The sequence below is a fragment of the Cuculus canorus genome, chromosome 6 (assembly GCF_017976375.1).
Source record: "Cuculus canorus isolate bCucCan1 chromosome 6, bCucCan1.pri, whole genome shotgun sequence".
In the NCBI taxonomy this organism is placed as follows: Eukaryota; Metazoa; Chordata; class Aves; order Cuculiformes; family Cuculidae; genus Cuculus; species Cuculus canorus.
Window position 1 is genome coordinate 12,028,102 of NC_071406.1, and position 13,630 is coordinate 12,041,731.

At 39.5% G+C, this 13,630-nt stretch overlaps 1 protein-coding gene across 1 annotated transcript in view; it reads left to right on the forward strand.

Moving 5' to 3' along the window:
• The window catches only part of ADCY5 (adenylate cyclase 5), a 216,765-nt gene that overhangs the window by 113,203 nt on the left and 89,932 nt on the right, over nt 1-13,630 (forward strand). The window lies entirely within an intron of this gene.

Here is a 13,630-nt window from a genome sequence, read left to right on the forward strand (position 1 = left end):
CTTGAGTTGTGCAGACACAACAAGAGCAGAATTTGGCCTTTCTCAAAAGTGGTGGGGCCTTAGGATGTAATTCATGATCTGCAACAAGTCTGTTCTTGGTTCGGTGGTGGGGGAGCGTGTGTCTGCAAATCAGAGCTGATCTCCGTGGGAGGAAGGGCATCCAGCCTCCCTTGGGTAAGCACTTGCAAGGGTTCAAGCTTGGAGTTGGAGAATTCAGCCTTCTTCCTCGGAGGAAGAGAAAGGGCTTTTCTTTAAGTTCTTCAAAGTGTCCCTTCTGGGGAAAGGAAGTTGCAACAGAGGAGCTCTGGCAATGCCTTGTATTCTTGGGATCCCAGCCTTGCTTCGAGCCACAGTAGAGTGTAGAGGCAGCACTAGGTCCTTGATCAGTGGTGGTGTAACCACACTGACAACGTTTCAAGGGCAGGTGTCACAAAATATTCTGGAAGTGCCCATGGTATGTATTAAGGGCAGAGGTAAAAGTAGTTGCCTGGGACCACTGTCTACTTGCCTAAAACCTTCCTCATGAACAGGGTAAGTTCCCACGTTGTCCATCTCCTTGCTATGCTTCTCGTATTGTGTCCTCTATTGAGTGTTCTGAAGTTGGGCATGGTGAAACTGGAAATAGTTTAAAGGGACCAAAGTTATGTAATTGCCTGGTGCTTGTTGGTGGAGTATTGTAGAAGCTGTGTCAGGGATCACTGGAGTATAGGAATAGAAAACTTACATACTTGGATGAATAGAGATGTAGACTACCTGTCTTTTTAATCATAAGCCAGCATGAGGAAATGTGTGTTGGCTATTTGACACAGCTGTTACAGGATCGCTAAAAAGGGGTTTGATTTAACACCTGCTGGGTGAAATGTAACTGTAGTTGGACTGAGGCAATTCTGCAGAGCTGGGGGAAAATTGAGATGCTGTGGCATAGGGTTATTCACCTCCCCTGAGGGAATTGCACCTGCTGTTAATAAGACAATTTTCGATGTCAGGGATCTTTTCTTCCAGACGCTTTAGGAATCAGTATACTTGAGCACATTTTCCACCTGCATTCAGACCAAGGGCCAACCTTTTTCTCCCTGAATTGGAAGCTGTTACTGCCGGGTGCACGTTTTGTTCCTTTGCTGCTGGAGCTGATGTTAGGCACTCAAAGTGGGAAGCAGGAGCAGAGCTGAGAAGGCGTGCTTGCAAAGAGACATTTCATGATCAATCAAGTTTCTTTACTTCTCAGCATCAGCTACTTTGACGTCCACTTCTAGTGGCCTTTATAATTCTTTATAGGATAGTGGACACCAGGAAAATGTACTCTTTAGGTCTGTCTTTCTCTGTCCTTCCGCTCCTGCAATAAATCACCCTGTTGACGTTCCTTGAATTACAGAAAGGATGGGAAGTCACCATACATTATTTTCCTTGTTCTGTTGTTTTTGATCGCTAATTCCCTTTCATAATTCTTGTGAGTAGATAGCATAACATTTTAATTCCTGTTATTTAGTCCTGATGTGTGCAGAGTTGGATAAAATCATGATTAGACGCTTGCGTCTGACCCATCTGTAGTGGTAGGAAATGGTGGGGAAGGTACATATCCTCCATGGAGTCCAAGTCCTGAATATTCACTTGTACTAAATACATATTGAACGTCAAATAAAACTTGGTGCTGCCTTTTCCAACAAGTTTCTCTTTGGAAGGAGCACAGCTTTCTCTGAATTTATTAAACAGCCATTTGTAGATAGACTTTCCTGATTTTTTCAGGGCTGATAATCAGATATAGCAATATTAAACTAAAACTGATATTGTAAGGGCAAATTGAATCTATAAAATTGGGCACTTATGCTAGGAAATGTGACACAGTGGCTACTGAGCCTTGTTTGAAACTGATATAAACTTGCCTGTGAGCCGATAAACATTATTCATCATTTGGGTGGCCTCTGCAGCCTCAATTCACTTCCCTTTTTCAACACATTCCCAGGACAAACACAGTGTTTAATGCTTATATTCTCTGCCAGCAAGGTATAGCAACAGAGACCATTTGGTTCTTTGCAGGCCAACTAGGTAAAGGGACTGTATGTACTTTGTTATTGAGCAAAAGTTAGTTTTTAGGCAGAAAAAAGCAGTGTGGAAAAACATAATGGTTAGATTTCAGGTTCTATAAGAAGAAAAAGCGTGATCATTCCAGAAAAAGTGCAGATGTTTGTACCTCTCTGTCCATAACTTACTAGTCTGGCCCTCTGTTCTGATCTCTACTTCTCCGTCTCCCTTTCCCTCTTCTGTCACGTTTGGTTTCAATTCTGCCTCTTTTGAGGTTCCGTTGCACTCTCCTGTCTCTCTCTAACCCGCCCTGCAACCCTCGCCTTTTTTTTTTTGGTGTGTTTTCCAAAATGATGTAGACCTTGTGAACTTTTCAGTTAAACACGAATGCAGCAAACAAACTGGTAGATAACCGCACAAGAAATTTCTGCCTTGGTTCTGGTAATAACAAAAGTATCAGACAAAATTAGCTGTGACTGGTACTCTTTGAGATGCCTGTGTGATGCTCAGCATGATTATGCCAATGGCTTAGCGTCAGACCGTTGAAAGTTGGTTTTGTCAGTTGATTTCTGCTACACATTTTGGAGGGGTTTTTTATTCATAAGTGAACAAACATCTAAGCCAGCGTTATGTTGTGCTTTGTCTTTTAAGAGTTACATGACTGTTTTCTGGAACTTCTGATGAAACCATTTAAAGATATTTTTCTATTCTTTATTTAGGAAAAGTATTTGACATGCTCAAAAGAGTGGTTGGTTAGTTTTAAAGACTGTCTTGGAGACCTCAGTGAGTAAAGGAAGTCAATGGAAACAAAGACCCAGATGAATCTTTTGTTCTAGCCTGTTCTCTTTGTGCTTTCTCCAGGCTTTGCATTGTGTATCTGGAATTATGACTTTCACCATCTTTTTACTTATTCTTCCATTTACTCTTATTCTACCTGTTCTGCAGCAGAATGTGTATTGGAACATTTGAGCTTTCTGTGCATCAGATGGTGTAGTTATCACTGCTATCTATTAAGGACCACCTGCTTTGCCTCTGAAGGGATATCTCATAATTGCTTGTGTCTGATTATCATAAAGCACTAAGAAGTGTTTGATGAGATAAGATCTTTGAGGTATAATTAATCATTTTCTCTAGTTCTCTCTGTCTTGAGTTGATAGAGCTGAACTGATAAGAATATAGAACTGAATCCATTATCAGTATCCTATCAAAAACTACTTAGTAGCTCCCTGTTGGATTTAGACTGACAAATGCTATCACACTAGAGTAGCGTGGCAAAGAACCGATCTATGGTTTCCAATTACAGTCATGGAGCTGATCACATAGTGAAAAATTTTACACTGCTTTGTACCATTTTTTATCATTATACTCTCTATAAATTCTTTATTTGTTTTCATGTGGCCCTTATTTCCCAGCCATAAAGGCAACAACTGTACCTGGTTTTCAACAGATAGCAGAACCTCTTTCAGCTATGCTTTTACTCTCTAAGCAATTATTTATCCAGTTCTCTTCCACATTTGAAGTATTATTCATAAACCCATTTTGTTTTGAAGCATACTAATAAATTGCCACATAATACAAGTGCTGATTTGTCACAGGCTCACTGGGCAAGGCCAAGTGCAGAGGTACTGTGTTCCTGGAAATGAAAAACCCAATGACATGACTAAATATTTGAGCAGCAATGCAACAGACGATGATGGCAGGGAAAGTAGCTTGAGAGCTAATTTGTTTATAATCGATTTTGTCCACTCCAGGAAAACATAAGTGTCTCTTTGGGATATATTAAGAGAAATACTGTGTACAATATAACAAAAGCGAGTACTGCCTTTCAATGCCCTTTAAACTTCAAGAAAATTGTTGTGTCAATTTTTGGATACAACAGTTTTTTAGGAGGCAAGTGGGTAATGAACTGCATAGTCTGTGAGGTCTCTTAGGTCCTTTGCTGTCTTGTTGTCTTATTACAAAAAATGCTGAAAATAAGTACTCCCTCAGATTAGGTTACTTTAAATATTCATAATTCCCTGTTTTTCAAAGTCCAGTTCTGTGGTGTACAGTATCCTCTTGGGGAGGTTACTATGATATTAGGTCTATTTTAAGTTCACCTCAGAAAACCTGTTCAGCTGCATAATCTCTGGTAACAATCTTTGGGAGAATAAAAGTACATGCTCAATTAGAGCATCGAAATTTTCCACTAGCTACAGAAATCTGGATTTATTTTCTCTATATCCTGCCTAATTCTCAACAGACCCAGCTTATTTCAGTTGTCAGAATTCAAAGACTCTTCTAAACTGTGTATCTCCAGTGAAGTGAGGTTGATTTGTTTGTTTCTGTTAAACATTTGAATTTTTTACAGTATTGTAATACCAATATTTTCAGTATATTCATCTTATACATTTGACAGCAAGAAAAAGCAGGTTTAAGATCCTAGCAAAAATAACCTCCGGCTATGGCATATCTTGATTCAAGAATCCAGCTTGCTTCCTGCCATTTCATAATACTTACAGAAATTAATGAGGCAGTCTTGTCATATGGAACTTGGATAATTTCAATAAACATGCCTCAAAAGTGTACCTTGAAATGTTTCCCTTAAGATATTGAAAAGCAATTAAAGCTGTGCCCTATAAAGTAGGCTGTGAAAAGATCTGTAGCAGCAAAGCAACCAAATCACTGGAGCTCTCAGAAACAAATGAAATTCAGCGTGGCTTTTTTAAAAATAGCCATTTAGTTTGATCCTGGAATTATGAGGCTGTGCATTTGTATGTACATTTGTGGGAAAGTGGGAAAGGCAGGACTGGGGAGCTGAGAAGAAAGTCAAGGGTGATAATAAATAGAGTTACCATATAAAGATGGAAAGACTCATGAAGAATAAATTAGTGCAGCTCCAAAGGCAGAGGGAAATGGAGTTGTGTATAATGGAATAGAGGCAGGCTAAATTGTGTTGTGTCATTTATATTATAAACAGAGCCCAGCAGAACCATTGTCATTAGATTGTCTTACACTTCCCTATATAAAAACAATTCTGAAGACTCTTTTGGAGCTTCTCTATAAAATCTTTATTGTATCAGTGTAGACCTTAGAAATTCTGGATGATGAAGCTGAAGGCCAAGGAATATGCCTTCAAGCTGTCTGTTGTGCTCAGTTAAAATTTTTTTGGGAATTGGCCAACTGATAGTTTTTGTGTTGTTGAAACCAAATCCATTTAGAGCTCGGTGTGTTCAGCTGCTTAAGCATCCAGACTGTAAGATACAATAATGGATCTTGTGCTTCTACAGAACCTCTTTCATTCAGAAGGAAGCTTAGTTTGCTTATAAAGGAGAGTGATCCATTCAGAAACCTCATAGATTGAGTAGTATATTAGTGGTGGCTGCGCACAATCTTTGTTGTCTGCTATGAACACTGATCCCTCACCCCATCTGGTACAGTGCTTCAGTTCGAGAGTTCAAACTTTGCTGGTGGTGCTTGGTAAGTTTTGTTTATTAAAATTATATGTTGGGATAGAGATGTTAATAGGAAGGAGCATAGCTTGTGGGTAAGCTGCCCCAGCTTGATTTGAAATCCACCAACAGAAGGGGGTCATCTGTAAATCAAAACCAAAAAATCAATCTGTATTCTATTCTGTCTCTGATATTACGTTTTTTTTCCTACACAAACAAACATAACCAACCTAACTCACTACCTCCCAAAACCACACATTTTAAGTGGTTGGGAAATAATGATTTTTGTATCTTACAGACGTTATTTAGGGCAATAATTTCTGCCTGCTGAGCAATTGGAGAACATTCTTTTTTCCTAGATAAATAAGGCTTTCATGTAACTAGATCAATATTTTTGTTTTCCCAGTGACCTGGAGGTTATGTCTGTGCTTAAATGCCTATGGAAGAGGTGATGTATCTGAGTCCAGGGCTCCCAAGAAATATTTCCAGAAATGCTGAAGACCAGGGTGCACAGTGATGGGGAGGAGCAGAGGATTGTTGATCTTCATGCTTTTGCTTATTTAGTACAGATGTTTTTTCCCATAGCAGTTGCAAACAGTCATGGGCCTTGGAAATTTATTTCTGTGTGAAGTGTGTTTGCTGGCGGTGTGTAGGCTGTTGTGAAAGGCAGAACACCCTTTGCCAGGAGGATGGAGAGGGCAGGTAGTGGCAGCCATGGAGGTGACTGTGATCCTGCAGGATGGGCTGCAGAGTTCTGTTCTGCAGAGATCACGTAGGTAAACATTAGCTGCCACACACAACCTGATCCAAACCAACAAAAAATGCAGAAAAGCAAAGTAAATAAAACCCTACTCCCGTCATGGGTCAAACGTATTTGCTTGTTGAGTTAGTTAGCATATATTAAATGGAGTTTCATGTGTGTTTCATTGTAGTGAACTAATTTTAATAGAGCCTGATAGAAAACCTAAGCACTTGGCTTCCTTCCTTTGCATCTCTTCCACTGAATAGGGAAGGAAATAGGATATAAAAAGATGAATCAAGCACATTTCTTGACCTTTCTCCTCATTTTAACAGCTTCCTTTAGCTTCAGAGGCATTGTGGAGAGTCCCTAAAGCATAACCAGACTTCTTAATCCAGCTTCTATTCAATTACAATGTTTTCTATTAACACCTTTTAAATTAACACCTATTGTATCTTCTTTTCTGAACAGCTCCTCCTGCCTTGGGAGCACAGAGGGAGGTGAGACTGGCATGAAGACAACACAGCCTCACATATGCTTACAATCCTTTGTAGAACAACTGATTTTGCTTGAATATCAGAGCTTTGTTTAATTTTCTTAGCTAAAACAGTTGTCTAAATTGCCTAAGCTATCATACATCTGGGCAAATTTTGTACAGTTGTTGAAATTATCTTGACATATGTTGTGTGTGAAGATTTTTACCCAATAACTGTGAGTCATGCACAGAAAGACTAGGAGCTTTCATCCACTTTCATGACCTCAGAAAGATGTACCTCATGTTTGAAGTGCCATTCGAAGAGCTTTTATTTCAGTAAGATTGTATTTGGTTGCTGAAGTCTTTGACACGTAGATACCTCTATGGATCAGAAGTAAACACACTTCCAGGGGGATGCGTTCACCCATGGTACAAATGCATTTTCACTAGGGTCAGGTTAAGTGAGCTGGAGTGTTAAGCCTACTCCATCTAACCCGCTGTGCAAAACTGCTCGTGAGGGCTGTGGCAATCGCAGCCCTCCTTTTCTAGCTCCACGTAGCTCCTTCGGAAGGCTGCCACAGCGGATTTGAAACCAGCCAAACTTGCAGTTTGTGCTAAGCTCTCTGTGCTGCTGCCTACATGATGATGAGAGGCATCTGGCTGGTGTACCATCTCTGAAGATAAGAAGCCATTAGATCTGAAGGAGACAGGCTGACTGCAAAGACTTAAAAGATGGTTATTTAAATAAAAAGCAGGAGTTGGATTGTTAACAGGGGAAGGAAAAGGAGAAATGTCCCTGTTTCACTGGGAAAAGCCTTCTCCTAAGTTGTTTCAGGGTCTCACTCTTGCACGTAAGGGCCCCTGGGTGTTTCCCCTCGAGTGGCAGCTTCCCACACGGCTGTCTCACCCGCTTAGCCACGAGCTGTCAGCTTGATTAGTCCAATTCACCATCAAGGAGCCTCGCATGAGAACCAGTGCTGATTTATAGCTCGTAAAGTATGCTAAGTGTGAAGATGCACAGAAACTTGGTTGCCACGGAGATTCGGTGAGGATGGATGGTAGGACCCAGGAATCTCCTCCCCACCAGGCTGTGTGCCATGGTGCAGAGTATACTTTACAGGGGTTGAGACAGAGTTACAGGAAAATTTAGACACAGAAATACTTCTAGCTGGTGTTACACCAAGATTTGACAGGGACAATATATTCTGCTCTTCTTAGCCTTATCGTTCAGTGACCAAAGAAAGTCAGATCTCACTGAATCCCAGCAGAAACGTTAAATAATAAAACAGTGATGGGAAAGTGGAATTGTCAGTTTAAAGTAGGAACGTTTCATTTGAGATGCTTACTAAAAGTACATCTGTATAGGTAATGTTTTATTCTTTAACAAAATGAGAGTTTAAAGCTTTTAATTATTAAAACCCACAAATAAAAAATACTGTATTTTGTATGACAATAAGAATATCAGTGGGAAAGGATGCACGGAAGATTTAAAATGACAGCCATCAGAAATTAATTAAAATGCTGTATAGAAAAAGGTGTGAGGCAGTAAAATTAAGAAAGCAGCATCAGATGTTTTGACGTCCCCTGATTCAAATGTAAGAATTTAAAAATAGTAAAATTTTATTTTTTGCCCTGGATGGGGGATGTAGTGTACTACGTCTCTACTGGCAACTACATATTTAAAAGGTAAATTAGATAATATTTGTTTATACTAAAGAAAAATGAACTTCTGTGGGACTAAATACTTGTTTTGTTTTCCTCTTGGAAAACAGAGCATCACATCTAAAAGATCAACATATACCGGGGCTGCAAAGGTGAGCACTGAAGCACACAGACTGTATGGCTTCATGTCATGCTTTTATTGACTGTAATTCTTGAACAGAGACATTCACAAGTGGCATAAGGGTTCTTTAGCCAAAATACCACTGCTTTGCTCTCATGGAGTAATTTATCCTGAATATGGAACCTAGCTGAAAGATTAAAGTAGACAGCTTTTGCTCCTTGTAGGCTTCCCAAGTAAAAGGAATAAAAAGTTTCAGAAGTGTTTCTGCAAGGAAATTTTTTTTGTTGTCAACGTCAACTGAAGAGATTTACTGCCTATCGAAAGCATCACTCTAATAATTTCTGGTACCTTGGGATTGTTAAGTTATGCTGTGACTTAGGGAAGCATTTAGATTTTCAGAGCTGATTTCAGTGGCAGCACTTGTGTGCATAAAGTGCTCTTGGAAAAGTCTGTGGAAGACAGTGCCTTTAACCAGTTTTCTGTTCTGCTCAAGATCCGAGTAAGTAGGTGCTGCACAGAGGCAGCAGAACAGAGAGGAAGGCGCCAAAGATCAACTGAAGAAGATTTGTTCTTAGACTCTGGGGTATTGATATAATCTTTTATTGTTGCAGTTATTTCAAGTATTCAGTAAAAGCACTTGTCAGGTTTAAAATAAAAAACTCCTCCTAGATTCTTCACTAGATCCTGTTCTTTACGGGCCAAACACTGGGAGAAGACCATGGGACTTTCACTGTTTGATTGTCTTTCTATCATAATCTACGGGTTTTCACTATCTTAGTACTCTACTAGTTGTAGCTCTGGGAAATGAAAGATGTTGTTGTATATACAGCACAAATACATGAGCAATTCGATCTTGGAACCAGCTGATGTTGTCTTTTGTTTTAATTTTCATTATGCCTTTGGCTCTGTAGCTGCTCCAACTTTTTTTTTATTAGATAGTGTATAAAGAGACCATAGAGGGTTAACTGCTGTTCAGGGAAAGTGTTTAAAAAACAGCACCAGTTATACTTTACAACAACATTTTTTCATAGTATTTGTGCTTTTTATCTTTAGATTTTCTCCATACTTCCAATTCAGGATTGTACACGTAGGTGCTGTGGAAATATCTTGGATAGTTAGAGCTTTTATAGTCCATCATATTTTTTGTTCTTACATTGTTTCAGGTAAGTATTAAAATTTTTATAGTAATTTTTCATTATTAAGAAAAGGAATTCTCAAAAATAAGGCTAATGTCAATGTCTTTCCAATTCGTCAATTCAGCAAACAACCACTATGGAATGTAGTCTAGAAACTCAGTTGTGATGTGCTTTTAACCTAGCTGTTGCACTGATGATTGATTTAATCCTAAAAGCTTGTTATTAGATGAGTATCATGAGATCTGGAAAGCAGAGGCAGAGCAGTATCACACTCTGGAAAAAAGGGATATCTACTTTGTTTTTTGCTCTAGATTGTTTTGCATGAATCTTAATCTCCATGTACGTGTTTTCCTTCTCCATCCAACAGTTTTACTGCCCTGCAGTGAAAGCTTAAAATGTAGTTGTTTTCAAAATGGGACTTTATGAAAATATCAAGACAATATGTCGATTTAAATGAAAAATACTTAGATAAACAAAATACTGCTTAATGGTGTTGGAAACTAACAGGAATACTCTAGTGCTGTGGTCTCACCATAGAAATAACCCTGAACCTCTGCAAGAGAAGTGGACTAAAGCAGAGTAACTTGGCAAAAACCAAGAGCTGTGATTTTTATAATAAGCTGTGATAAGTAGTATGGCCCAACTTCTCATGACAGTAGCCAGCCTTGTTTGCTCTGGCAGAGGTAGGCAACTAACAAAAATTATCTCGACACTATCCCTCTTAAGCATGTTGTTGTCTTTTAATTACATATTGAATAGCATCTGGTGTTTGAAGAATAATGGAGTAGAAACACAGCAGGGACAAGTGTGACAGTACCGACACAAGCTGATACTTTTGCTGTTTATGGTAGTCTGGAGGTTCTCCTGTGGTCACTGAGCCATCCCAGTTCTTCCTTGGCCTGGCCTGAAATGCCCAAAACATCAATTTTGTAACAATAGTGCCAAATTTAGCTCTCAATTTTGATTTTGTAATACTGGGTTTTCGTAACTCCTAGAACACGTGGAACTAAACTGTCTCATATTTTTTTCCTTCAGTCACCAAGGGAAAAAAGTATTGAAAAGAGTTTCCTGCGAGAGATTCAACAAAAGCGTTGCAGTGCTCTGTTTGTGCAACGAAATCAAAGTGTCTTGAAACTGTCTGGTCTGTTTTGTTGTCTGAGATTGAGTGGTTTATTATTTCAATGGAACTAGGAAGTCGTGGTGGTTTTTGAAAACACCTCATAGTACTTAGCTTTTCTTTAGGTACTGAATTACCAATAAAGAACTCTGCCTCGGTAACGTCACGATAATAGCTTTTTTCTGTGACATGCAGATGCTCTAAGAGTAAAATGTATTAACTTATGAAATGCTCAAATACGGCAACACTGCAGGCAGGTTTAATAGCTTGTCTAGGAGTTATATGTGAGTGAAATAGTATTTTATAAACTATTACTTTCCAAAATCAGAAGGGTAGGAGTCGCCTTAGTCTAAATCTCTAGCTAGGCAGGGGAAGGAATTCAACTACAAAATAGACAACCGTATTTTCTCATTGCCTTGAACAGCTCTTCAAGCACAGATTGTCTGAAATAGTTGCCATAATATGTTTTTACTTTTCAGGCCATGGAGCTTAGGGAATCTTTTTTTTTAATATCTACATCATCTCTTTCCTCCTGGGACTGAAGCTGGTTACCATAGCAAAATGGCAAGGAAGCTGATAAGCAAGTAGTACCATTTGGCAACCAGGATATAAATTTATTTTATTAAGACAGAGGACTGTGAAAAAAAATTAATGAGATTAGAAGGTTTTTTCTTTTCTTTTTTTTTCCTTTAATATATTGTAAAGCACCTGTGAAGAAAATAACTGAGAACAGACACTGAACGAAGTGCTTTTGCTCATATAACAAGTGTTGCTGCAAATAGTAGGAGCTTCAGCTTTAACTCTCTGCAGACCTTTGGTACTTTCAACATGTCACTGTAATTTCTCCCCTTTATGTTTCAGAGTGTTGCAAAGGTGCCATACTGCGAATTAAATTAGCTTCTACTTAACAGAATGAATACAGATGTCTGTCCGTTACTACTTAAAAACTACATTACAATATAGTATTTATCCCTACTTGATGAAGCATGGTCATCTGTCTTGTAAATCAGTCTGTGAAGTCCCTTGGGTTTGTGTAAAATTATGTCAGTGGGTGCTGAGAAGTTAAAGTGCTTTGCGTTTCACAGAAGTTATGAATGATGTCAAGTCTGATGATGTTTTTTATACTTCCCTTTGACAACGTTGGTCTTGATGCATAATATGAATTGTGTGCCTTGAACTCTTCAGCTTGGCTATTTAAGGCATCATCACGAAAACGGTATTTTCATGGGTAGGCCCCTGGGGGACTTTTTGTTGCTGCTGAGATATACCTAAAAAGAGCTTGTTTTCAGGGCTGAGGTGTTCCTTTTTTCTGCTCAGTTAACTTCTGATACGTTGCCTGCCACCTAAACCATGTTATCTCCTGTTCTTGGTACAAGAGTCACTGTTTTGGGGAGTTTGTTTTGGGTTTGCATTATTGACTGTGAGAGAAATAAGTCTTAGATTCTTGGGATTAAGAAAGAAAATTGCATATATCTTTCAAATCTTCTGTGCTCTCAGTTTTATCCATTTCAGATATATGATGCACACTTACGCCGTTCTATACGCCCTGGCAAATTTTCCACTTACTGCACAGCCAAACAGCTCCAATAGAGACGATTTGGGAGTCTTGCTGTAATCCAGCCATGCAAAAGATGCAATTTAATGTTAACCTCTTTGAGCTCATTGTAACCCACAGGCTGTGAGTCACCATCAGTGCGTCCATGGAACAGAAATCAGAGTAACTCCTAGGAAAACCCTATTTCTGCTCCCTTTTTAAGCTGTCTCTTCATTATAATAAGCACTAGTGAGGTTTTTGTATATACTATGGGGGGATTTTTCATCCCTAAAAATTATCATTATCAGCAAAAATATTTCATCACGTGCCCACTGGATACAGCACTGGATTAGGGTAACTGGGGAGGGTCTGGGTGGAAGTTGGCTTGTGGCTGATCACCTTGCGGAAGAGATGGAGAACCTTGCATCTGACAGGATACAACCTGCCTTAGAAAGAGCCGAGTGAGAATATAATTGTGAAGGGAATATGTGAGTTTAGAATCGGGACTTGTTTCGTGTTCGTTTTTGATGACCTGCACCTTCAATAGCCCTGTCTCTGTGAAGTGTGGGCACTTCGATGGAGGGAGGAATCTGTAGGGAGTGGGAATAGTTTCCCCCTTGGAAACCAATTAGCACAAATACAAATAGCTGGCATCAATGATAATCACCACTGGGTACCTATAACCTGGAGGTTATTGTATTTGCAGTATGATACCTAAGTGTGGGAACTTGGTGCAGAAACACAGCCCAAAATGCAGCACTTTGATGGAGGAACTTAGGAAGTTGGATTGTTGCCATCTACTGGCAGCCGTCCACAGAGAAGTCCCTCAACTGCCTGTAGCTTAAGGTGTTTCTTTTCTTGAGCTGAAAGATGAGATTTTTCTGCCTTTATCCTGTTCCAAGGCAGAGGTGTTAATAAAATAATTGTTGCTGCCCTTAACACGTGCATGTAATCAAAGAGTTAGAGCAATCCCAGTGGGATTTCTTAGGGAGATTGTTACTCTTTGAGATATGGGTCTGCGTTTGACATGGGGTTGGCTCCTCTCCTTCAAAGTGACCAAAGTGATTTGGGGACTCCTGGGCGCACCCCCTCTGGGCTTAGGGCTCGAGGGGTGCCCTGCATCCCTCCTGTGCTTCAGATCCTGGCTGCGCATTTTCAGGGAACGGGCTAATCTGGAAATTACTTCTTTTTTATTCTGCAGTAAAAAAATAATAAAGGCGAAGGCTATATTTGGAGTCATTAGGGAATAAATAGACCAAAGATCCCGGCTTTTAAGAGTCTTGCAGGTCTGACAGTGTTTACCCCTAGAAGAGATGAGAGGTGTTTCATGTAAGTCTGCCCTCAAAGGGAGAGCCAGCACAGCTTGTGCAACTCAAAAAGTTGTACTGTGACTGAC